Here is a 10,719-nt window from a genome sequence, read left to right as displayed (position 1 = left end):
TGGATTTCAGACATTATTTTGTTTCAATCTTCACTGTTCTTTGCCAACGTATTTTAATGAGGCGGTATGAATCGTAATTAATGCTCCATCTCACGTCTGCCTTCCCTTCCTCCCACCTCTCACTGCCTTCCCTTCCCCCACACCCCTCACTTTCCTTCCTCCTTGGTCAAACACCCCTCCTTAATTCCCACCCCTCCTCTCTCCCCCTCCATCCTCTCTCCCCCTCCATCCTCCATCTTTTCTCCTCTACCTCCTCACTCTCTTCCCCCTCCCCCATCTCCCTCTCCCCCCCTCTTTTTCCCCCCTCTCAGTATTCCCATCAGTGAAGCAACAGGTGGTATTTGCTGGTTGTTGAATAAATAGAAATGTTATTTTTTTCATCATTTATCTTCCCCCATTTAATTTCTCTGTCAAGTATCGTGAGATGACAAAATCTCGAGAGATTGTAAATTAAACATTGTTCCATCATTATTTACTATTAATATTGTTCTTAAACCTTAACAAACGGGAACAGGAACGTTGTTGAGAACAAGAGGAAAGGGGAAGCAGAGGTCAGAGTGTTGGGGTGGGAGGTTGAGGCTTTTGGGGGTGGGGGGGGTTGGTTGAGGATTTAGGGTTTGGGTGGTGTTGTTGACTTGGTGTTTTAAGATTGAGGACTTGCATTGGGGTGTTGAAGACTTGGAGTTGGGGAGTTGACTTGGGGTTGGGAATGGGGCATTGAGAACTTGGTGTTTGGAGGGGGCAACTTGAAGTCACATCTTGCATTACAGGGAATTTCTGCGGGTACCTGCTAGTTTCTGAACAAAAGCCAGGTTACAAAGCTGATTTTTCTTTTCCATTTTGAGTCTATGATTGAAGACATTCCTGAATATGTGAGCAGTTTAACAACACATTCAGAGAAGTGAGAAATTATTTTGCAGAAATATAGAGGCAAAATATGTTTCACCCCACTTTTCCCCAACATCCATTAATTGCTCGTGTTCTCTGTATTTTCAGGTGCAGGCTTGAAATGCTATCTTGAATACCCAAATATTGGCAAAACGACAATGATCTGCTCACAAAATGCAGCTGCTTGTATGACTGCGACACTAGTACACTGTAAGCATTCTTCACTTATTTACTTTTTTCCAATGTTACATGACATGTTGAAACTAAATTCTATCACATATCCGTGAGGTTTATTGTAAGATTTTATTTTTGATAATCTCCATTGATATTAAAATTGACTTTAATTACCTCCACCATCGATGGTGGACAGATTTTATGTTTTCACACCTGTCTGTCCATCTATTTGTCTTTGTCTTCTCTGTTTGTCCGACTGTAAGCATGAAATCTCAAAAGGTCAGGGATGGATTCCGATGAAACTTGGTGGACATATTGGGAATGTGACAAGGAATAATTAATTCGGTTTTGGTGAATATCCAGATCTGGATCCTCGAATTTTAAAGTGATTCTTCACCTTTGAGAGATGGGGCCAAAAACGACTTGTGGCATGATATCTGAAAAATTGTGGATGGGTTATGACGAAACCAGGTGGATCAGTTGGTTCAGTGACAAGAACAGGCTGATTTGATTTTGGTTCAGGTCCGGATGCAGAAACTCCTATCAGTGGATACAAAACGTAAACTGTTCAACATGGTGGAAGTACGCACGTTATCGTTTATCTCCCGAATGCTGTTATAGTTTATCATACTGAAAATGAAAAGTGTGGATAGTTCATCCAGTTATATATGTTATTGTAACTGAACCGGTTTAGCTCCTTGCGATGCGAATATCCCATCCTCACAGAACGGAGTAGAGTTAACGATCACGATTTTAACTGCTCATCCGATCAGACATTAGTAGGGTGGATATACTGGTTCTGGCTCACTTTTCCCCATGTAAATGAATGGGGGATTTTCAGCGATTCCCTTTTTTTCCCTAAAAATAAACCCCCTTTTTATCCGTTTTTCCCTGCTGTGCAGGGGTTTGGCTTTTTGTGAGGCAATGTTTTATGGCCGGATGCCCTTCCTGGTCGCCTCTTATGACACACAGGGATATGGTACACCTATTCTAACTGGGGCATACACCGGGACCAGTACACTGGCACTCATTTCGCCGACCTCGAAAGGATGACAGGCTGAGTCAACCTCCTGGTTTTAATTCAGCAGCCAACAGGGCTTGAACTCAGGACACTGGGATCCCAAGCCACCACCCTAACCACTAAGCCAACACCAGACTTTGTAGGTACATATATATATATATATATATATATATATATATATATATATATATATATATATATATATATATATATATATATATATATATATATATATATATATACATATATATATATATATACATACATACATATATACATATATACATATATACATATATACATATATACATATATACATATATACATATATACATATATACATATATATATATATATATATATATATATATATATATATATATATATATACACACACATATATACATATACATATACATATATATGTATATATGTATATGTATATATATATATATATATATATATATATACATACACACACACACAAGTTATTATATTATATATATAACCAGGCTATCCCAAGGTATATTTATTTGTCTCCCCTTTTAACCTGGAGGTTGAACCTCATTGAATTGAACACCTGGGGGTTGAACAGCTCACTCATTGAACCTATAAAGATTTGTTCATTCTCAAATTCCTTCAATAGTTTAATTTTCTTTGCACAATAATCCCCATCTAAAATATTGAAAAACAAAACATTTGAATCTTTATATTTTTTAAGATACCCCTTTTGTGCCATTACGAAATGATAAACTTCTCTTAATGATCTCATCTGGCCACCGCCCGAGTTGCAAATCATTTTTGTGTATAAACCACGCCATAAAAAAAGTTTTGTTTCAAATGTTTTCAGTACATGCCGTGAAAATGAGGAAGTGTTTTTTTTTGACACGATCGTGCTGTGAAAAGAAAAACAGGAACTATTCTGTGAGACAAGGTCTCGTGTTTATATTTTATCTCGGAACACGAACTGAAAACATTTGAATCAAAACCATTTTAGGGCATTTTCAGTATGTTTTGAAAATATATCTCCCAGTTATTTTCCAAGCTGTCATTTCCTGTGGCCGCACTCAATGCTTAGGTAATTTCCTCGTCGTTGCCTTATAAGTGATTCGCCAGACAAAGTTTCTGCCAGACGGGATTTTCATTTTTACAACTGAGACATGAGCGATCTTTCTTCCCGAGGTGCATGAAATTAATGCTCTTATTGAAGAGGTCAATCATCTTAGAAGAGAATTGAAAAACATTTTTAAAGACTGACACGACGTCTTATCACGGCCCAGAGACATGGACTCACTCTCTTCCGATGAACAAAACAGCTCACTACAAAGTTGGTAAGTTGGTTCCTTTTTGAACGATGAAGCAAATGATTATAAATTAAATCGTGATAATTCTGATATATATATATATATATATATATATATATATATATATATATATATATTTTTTTTTTCCTGACAGGTCGTTGGAAGAAGTTGAGTTTACATATCACGATGAGGTGCATCAAATGAAAGCTCTTATTGAAGAGGTCAATGATTTTAGAAGAGAATTGAAAGACATTTATAATGCCTGGTACGAAGTCTTATCACGGCCTCTGATCTCGAATGAATTAAACCAATGGTGAGACGTGTGTGTGTGTGTGTGTGTGTGTGTGTGTGTGTGTGTGTGTGTGTGTGTGTGTGTGTGTGTGTGTGTGTGTGTGTGTGTGTGTGTGTGTGTGTGTGTGTGTGTGTGTGTGTGTGTGTGTGTGTGTGTGTGTCTCTCTCTGTCTGTCTTTCTACCTACCTCTCTATGCTCTTATTGAAGAGATCAATAATTTATAATGACTGGTACGAAGTCTTATCACGGCCTCTGACCTCGAATGAATTAAACCAATGGTGAGACACGTGTGTGTGTGTGTGTGTGTGTGTGTGTGTGTGTGTGTGTGTGTGTGTGTGTGTGTGTGTGTGTGTGTGTGTGTGTGTGTGTGTGTATATGTGTGTGTGTGTGTCGCTTTCCCTGTCTGTTTGTATCTCTCTGTCTGTCTCTTCATCTATACCCTTGACTTATTATTTATTTTTTTTTCAGCATTATCACACAACATCAGCTGTTGAAGCAATCTTGTACAACACATGATTTTCTGGAGGTAAATGTTTCTGAATTATTATTAATATCACTCTCTCTTTAGAATGTCGTCTTATGTTGGTTGCATCATTAGTTTGGACGCGGTTTTGTCAGTACACTGGAATTCATTTTATTGACCTTGAAAGGATGACAGGCTCCTGGTGTGTTAATTCAGTGGTCAACGAGGCTTACTCATATTACCATGTAATTATCTTTATAAAACCTAATTATTATCCACTTTTTGTTTCAAAACAGAATATGGTGTCTGAGTTTCGAAATCACAAGACATCTGAAGAAGATTGCTGGGAAAGATTATACATTCTCGCAAATGAATATTTAATATTTTCAATATGAATAAATTATATTTGTTTTGTTTACAATTACTTGATTCTGAATTTCAAGAAGAGGATCAAGACATGAAGGGGGGATAGGTGCGCCCCCCCAATGACCCATCACCCCCTCATCCCATCCCTCCCCTCCCCATGTGTGTGTGTGTGGGGAAGGGTTGGGGTGGGATGAGGGAGGTGGTGGGGCAAAGGTGGGGGCGCACAGGGGGGATGAGGGGGTGGGGCTTGTGTGGGTGGGGTTTATGTGGGTGGGGCTTGTGGGGGCGGGGGTTCGGTGGGAGGGGTGTGTGTGGGTGGGCTTGTGTGGGTGGGATGTGGGAGGGGTTTATGTGGGTGGCGCTTGTGTGGGTGGGGCTTGTGTGGGTGGGGTTTATGTGGGCAGGGTTTATGTGGGCAGGGCTTGTGTGGGAGGGGTGAATGTGGATGAGGCTTATGTGGATGAGGTTTGTGTGGATAAATGGATGGGTGGAGAGATGGGTGGATGGGTGGATGAGTGGAGCTTGTGTGGATGGGTGGATAATTTTTTAATTAAATAAACATGTTGTGTGTGGGGAACTAATTAACTAATCACTAATTATGTGAATATGATGAATATGGGTGGAGCTTGTGTGGGGTTTGTGTGTGTGGAGCTTGTGTGGGGTGGAGTTTTTGTGTGTGTGGGGTTTGTGCGGAGCTTGTGTGGGAGAGGCGTGTGTGGGTGGAGTCAAAAAGGGGCGGAGTCAAAAAATTCCAATTTAGCTTTTCTTTTGTAATTCCTGTGAATAAAATGAACCTAAAATCTCTTCCCCTTCCAAATCATATATCTTATAAGTCCAAGGAACCGTATCTATTACATCAACAATTTTAAAAAGCTCGTTTGTCCATCTTTTAATATAACCCTTTTCAAAATGAGATTTCCACCTATATATTCTTACGATATCACCAACTTTGAACTTAGGTTTTCTGACATTAATCTCTTTTTCATATTTTAATTTTGTAAATGTTTCTGATGGTTTCATATTTGTTGACATGTGAATCGTGTCAGTATACTTATCCACAATATCCTGAATAAAAGATGACCATTGTTGTGAACCGAGTTGTGTGAATTTTTTATATAGTCTCTCTTTTAAGGTACGATTAAAACGTTCAACAACAACTGCCTTCCCTTCATTAAAGGTACTGTATAATGTAATACTGTTATTTTTTTAGAAAATTCATAAATGTCTTGTTATAAAACTCTCTACCCTCATCAGTCCACAATTTTTTAGGTTTTCTCTTACTTTTATTAAATATCTGTTGAAAGGCTAACATAAGAGTATTACCTGTTTTGTTTTTTAATGGCACAACCCATACGTATCTACTCCTCAAATCAATAACAGTTAAAGCATACTTGTACCCCTTATCATTATTGAGTTCAATCAAATCAGCAGACCAGATATAATCAACTTCCTTGGAATAAACTTTCCTTCTCTGAAACTTTGTGAATATTGGTTTATGTAATTCATCAGCTAATTGCTCTTCAGTCTTAATAACATCATTAGAGCCTATAAGTTTTTTGAATTTCCAAGACCAAGTTTCAATTTAGCACTGATCATCTTCTTCACAATGAACCGATCAACTTTTTCTCTCAAGGTTGGATTTTGTATCAGAGACAAATTATACAACATTTCTCTATCGGCTTCATGCTTTTCTTCCAACGTTGTGGTATCGTGTCTCATGCACACTTCATCAACTCTATTGATAGGCTTACTCCAGAATTTAGGATTGTCTACCTCATCTAATCTTTTATCCAAGTTTGTGCCTGGACCACAGAAAGAATACCCTGGAAGATGTAATTCCCCTGGTATTCCAGTAGTTGTAAATTTACTTCCTGATAAAAACTTTTGTATATCTCCTCCTCGTTTGTGTTTGGAGATAAATTGATTTTTTTTTTTGAACCACACACCGAACATATACCTTTTTGTATAACCCTGTTATTTTTACTTTAAATATATGAAATATTTTTAGTATTAGTTTTCTTTTTACATTTGAGACAATAACTCATTTATTTATGTGAAAAATTCCTGCAGAGTGCAAAAACCTTTTTAGTTTCCAACATGCACATTTGAATCTTACTTTTTAAAACATAAAGAATCCTTAGAAATGCCTTCACTCTCTCCTCCATTTATTTAAGAAAAAAAATAAAAATGAAAAACTTGAATTAAAATGAATAGCTTGGCGATGTCAATAGTCTTGAAGAAAATATTGCAAATAGACTTGTCAATTCTTTGTTTTCCTCCTCGGTGGGTTGAGTTATTTTCTGTAATACCACCAATCTTTTTTGAATCTCACTGGTTTCCATATTTTGATATTTATTTTGTCTCGCTCTTTCCTCCCTCTCTCTCTTCTCTCTCTTCTCCCTTTCATCCCTTTCTCTCTTCTCTCTTTCCTCCCTCTCTCTCTCTTCTCTCTCTTCTCCTTTTCCTCCTTCTCTTTCTTCTCCCTCTCCTCCTTCTCTCTCTTCTCCTTTTTCCTCCTCTTCCCTCTCTTCTTCAACTCCTTCCTCATCCCTTATTATCCTTGAATCGCTTACACCCCATAGAATATTATACATATATTCATCAGGATTTCTTGTTATTCCTGTATCCAAAATAATTTTTTTTACAACAGGAAACCAATAAAATTTCTTTTGAATTTCTAAAAGAGCCTTACCTTTTCTTAACTTTATAATTTTTTCATTATTTAACATTCTAATTAAATCTAAAGTTGTCGGTTTATCAACATCAGCATAACGCCAATCTTTTATTGAAAATACCTCATTCTTATGTTGTCGAACATATTTATTAAAATAACGAATACCCTTTTCTTGAAGGTATGCTTGGACACAGAAATGATAATTTTCTTGAAGCCTTCTTGCTGTCATTTATGTATTAGAAATATATGTTAGAATAATATTATGGCACGAAACACCTCCCCATCTTCCCATAGTTAAATCATTTTGTATTTCCTTACTTATTATATATAATCCTGTTTTTTCTGTTTTCATGAGATAAACACGGGCAAAACCATTATTATATTTACCCTTATTAAATTCTTTTATTTGTTGTTTACGAATCGTGGCCCCACAAAACTCATTCTCGATACCAAGTGGATAATATTCTTCCTTACGAGACTGATTTAATTGTTCCAGGTCTTCGAGGTTAATTTTAAATGACCAATTATACCCTAAATCATTCATATCATACCCCCATTGTTCTTTTCTCATACAAACGATACGTCCTTCTTTATAAAAATTTATTTTAATTGGAACTGTGAATTCTGTATGACCTGGAGATAATATCAACACTTCTGTATCTTTGGAATACACGGCCGTTTTATTTAATGATATATATTGTGATAAATCGCTTAATCTCACCAAGTCATTCGCGTCAGTCGGGCTTGGATAATTTTTTAATTTATAAGCATTTTTCATGTTAATATTTTTGGTTATATTATATTTATGTCGTTCAGCCTGTGCCTTTGTGTAATAATTTGATAAATCAATATCCAGTTCTTGAGATACACCAAAGATGGAACCATCTTTACCAACATAAGTCATTTATATTAGATTAAAAATAATATCATAAAATTTTTTATTTTTGTTGAGTTGAAATAACACATATAGACATAATTGACCACAACACTTGGAATTTAATTCTTGGACTTGAAATGTTTGATAAACACCATTCTGTAAGAATTTTATGACTTCAACAGGTGGTGGAAGACCAAAACTATCAAAATAATATTTGTCTTGACTATTAAAAATACAAACCCAATGAGAACCGTTCCCATTATTATCTTCTAAGTTCATAATAATATTCTTTGTATGTTTCGGCACATTTGTTAATTCATCTCTCATACAAATAACCACATTATGAATTTTTAATTTCTTACAATATTTGACAAGTTGTAAATTTGATGTTGTATTCTTTCCAAATTCTTTCAACCACTCATCAATGCTCATTTATTTATTAGAAAGATATAATCCATTACCTCTTTTCGTTAATTTTACACCTGCTTGTGCTATAGAAGAAAGCATATCTCCAACTAACAATCTCGCTTTATCAGGCAGACCTTCAAGTTTTTCAGCAAAATCTACAATTGCACCACTTCCACTAATTTGTTTCTCCAACTCTTTGTTATGTCTTATGTTAAACAATATGTATCAACTTCTTCACTCTCTCCTCTTTCAATGTATAGGGAAGTATCCACTCGATTAGACTTTATAGTTTCCTTTTGAGCGCTCAGGTCAAACACATAGATTGTATACAAACTTTTAAATGCTGTCATATCCAAAATAGGTTCTTTATTTCCATTACTTTCACACACCTTTTGGTAAGACTTGTATGCTTCAGCAAAATCATTTTTTTCCCAATTAATTTCCAATCTATCTCGTGGATAAAATGTTCCATCTTGAGAAACGCGAAGTTGTTTCACCTTAGCATTATCACTCAATGCATTATTCTTATCAGTCGCAGTATCACCATCTGGCTTTTTAAAAATCATCCACAGATATCGTGGCTTTCCTTTCAGAACACCCAAATTCCACGTGTAAGTAGTTTGGTTGAGTTTAACGTGTTGACATCTTCTTTTGAAGTATGATACACTGAGTGGTTTCTTTGAGTTAAGTCTTCGATTCAACATCTCTTCTGTTTTAAGATTAGGAGTATATTCACTGATATACCAACTCATCTCCTCAATTACAAATTTATTCTGATCACCAAAAGCATTACCAACACCAAAAAGCAATCGATTTTCATTATCATTCCTTTGTAGTTGAAATCTAATTTTAAGACCATACAGAACTTTATCATGATCACAAAATCCAAATATACCTTTAAGAGGAACTGCCACAGTAAAACTATTTTCTGCTTTTGTATCATCATTATACATTCCTTTCCTTTGAGTATATCCAGGGTCTGTGTTTGTTCCCGTTGACATATCAGGAATAAAACCTTCGACAGACCCCTTTCTCATTCTATCACTGAATGTATAGAGTGTAAATTTCATCATTTCATATACAGCAGAGACATAATCAACCGCTTCAACTTCTTGTGTTCCAATATACAAACGCACACTATAAAACATTTTCCAGAAGAAATCATTTACAAGTGTAGCGTTTGTGTTATTCCCAGCTTTAGTGAATTTAAATTTACACAACAAGAAACTTTCGGAGAGATTCAAATAGGTTTGTTGATTATTTATTTCAAAACTTTTTGTACCATTCGTATTCCAGTCTGTTCCAGTTATTGCATTTACCTTGAAGTAATCTTCTTTTTTAGTGGAGTTTGAGATAATAATAGTACCATCCAAATCATAGATACTATCAATTGCTTCCATACTTGTATTTATTTAGGAAAAAAGATGTTAAAACTTTTGAAACCCTGATCCAAGTATTTGAATTATTTTCTGTCGTTCTTGGGGGGACAACTGAGTTTTGCCTTTCTTAATTTCTTTTATTGCTTGTAATTTATGAGATTCCTTCTGGGCATCTTTTATGCTCTTTACAGCACCTGCTACATTTCCCACAGCAGAAGCAGTTGAACCAATTAGATCTTTATGTTTAAGAATAGTTGAACCAATACCCATTCGAGTATCAATTATCCCATCTCCTCTAAATTGATGTCCAACACCCCTTTGTCTCTTAGGTTTATAGTATCCTCTACCAAGATACATACCTTCACCCTTGTAGTATGGGGAAAGGAACATCCCATCCCCTGTAATTATTTTATATTTTCCCAACTCGTGTTTCCTCACAATAACCATCGTATTTATTTATTGGAAAACTTCACGTAGGTGAATTCTGATGGATATAACTTCTCCATTAAAATAAATCACACGTTTTATCTTGGTCGGTTATCCTAAAATTTACTCTGTGTATGGTTTTTCCTGACACAGGGAGATAAACCAAATTTTTAGGTTCCATATTGAATTTATAACCAATTGGGGTTGAGTATGCGCTGAATGAAAATATTGTATTTGTTTTTTTTCCATCATTATAAGCACCATCAATCAAATCACAGTGAATTAACACCGAATTTATTCCTGAGGATATTTGAATGACATTATAACTGTAAAACGTCCCATTACTTTCAATCTTTTTTGAGGAGAAGCCCAATAACTCTCTAAATGAATTATCAATTGTGAAATCAACCTTGTAGTTATTTTTAACTTTAATCGTTTATTTTGAAG

General features: G+C 35.6%; 1 long non-coding RNA gene across 2 annotated transcripts in view; it reads left to right on the top strand.

Moving 5' to 3' along the window:
- The window catches only part of LOC147013757 (uncharacterized), a 34,222-nt gene extending 29,618 nt beyond the window's left edge, over positions 1–4,604 (top strand). Inside the window, exons 5-9 of one of the 2 annotated variants that reach the window (XR_015050502.1) lie at positions 997–1,098; positions 3,364–3,414; positions 3,542–3,700; positions 4,148–4,205; positions 4,439–4,604. This is a non-coding gene — a long non-coding RNA (uncharacterized LOC147013757). Of the gene's footprint in view, positions 1–996; positions 1,099–3,265; positions 3,415–3,541; positions 3,701–4,147; positions 4,206–4,438 lie in introns of both variants that reach the window. The other variant, XR_015050501.1, reaches the window with a different exon arrangement.
- Positions 4,605–10,719: the final 6,115 nt, after the last annotated feature.

The sequence above is a fragment of the Eptatretus burgeri genome, chromosome 13 (assembly GCF_056783735.1).
Source record: "Eptatretus burgeri isolate ZD-2024b chromosome 13, Ebu_testis_v1, whole genome shotgun sequence".
Classification (NCBI taxonomy): domain Eukaryota; kingdom Metazoa; phylum Chordata; class Myxini; order Myxiniformes; family Myxinidae; genus Eptatretus; species Eptatretus burgeri.
This window is presented reverse-complemented; position numbering and strand designations above follow the sequence as displayed.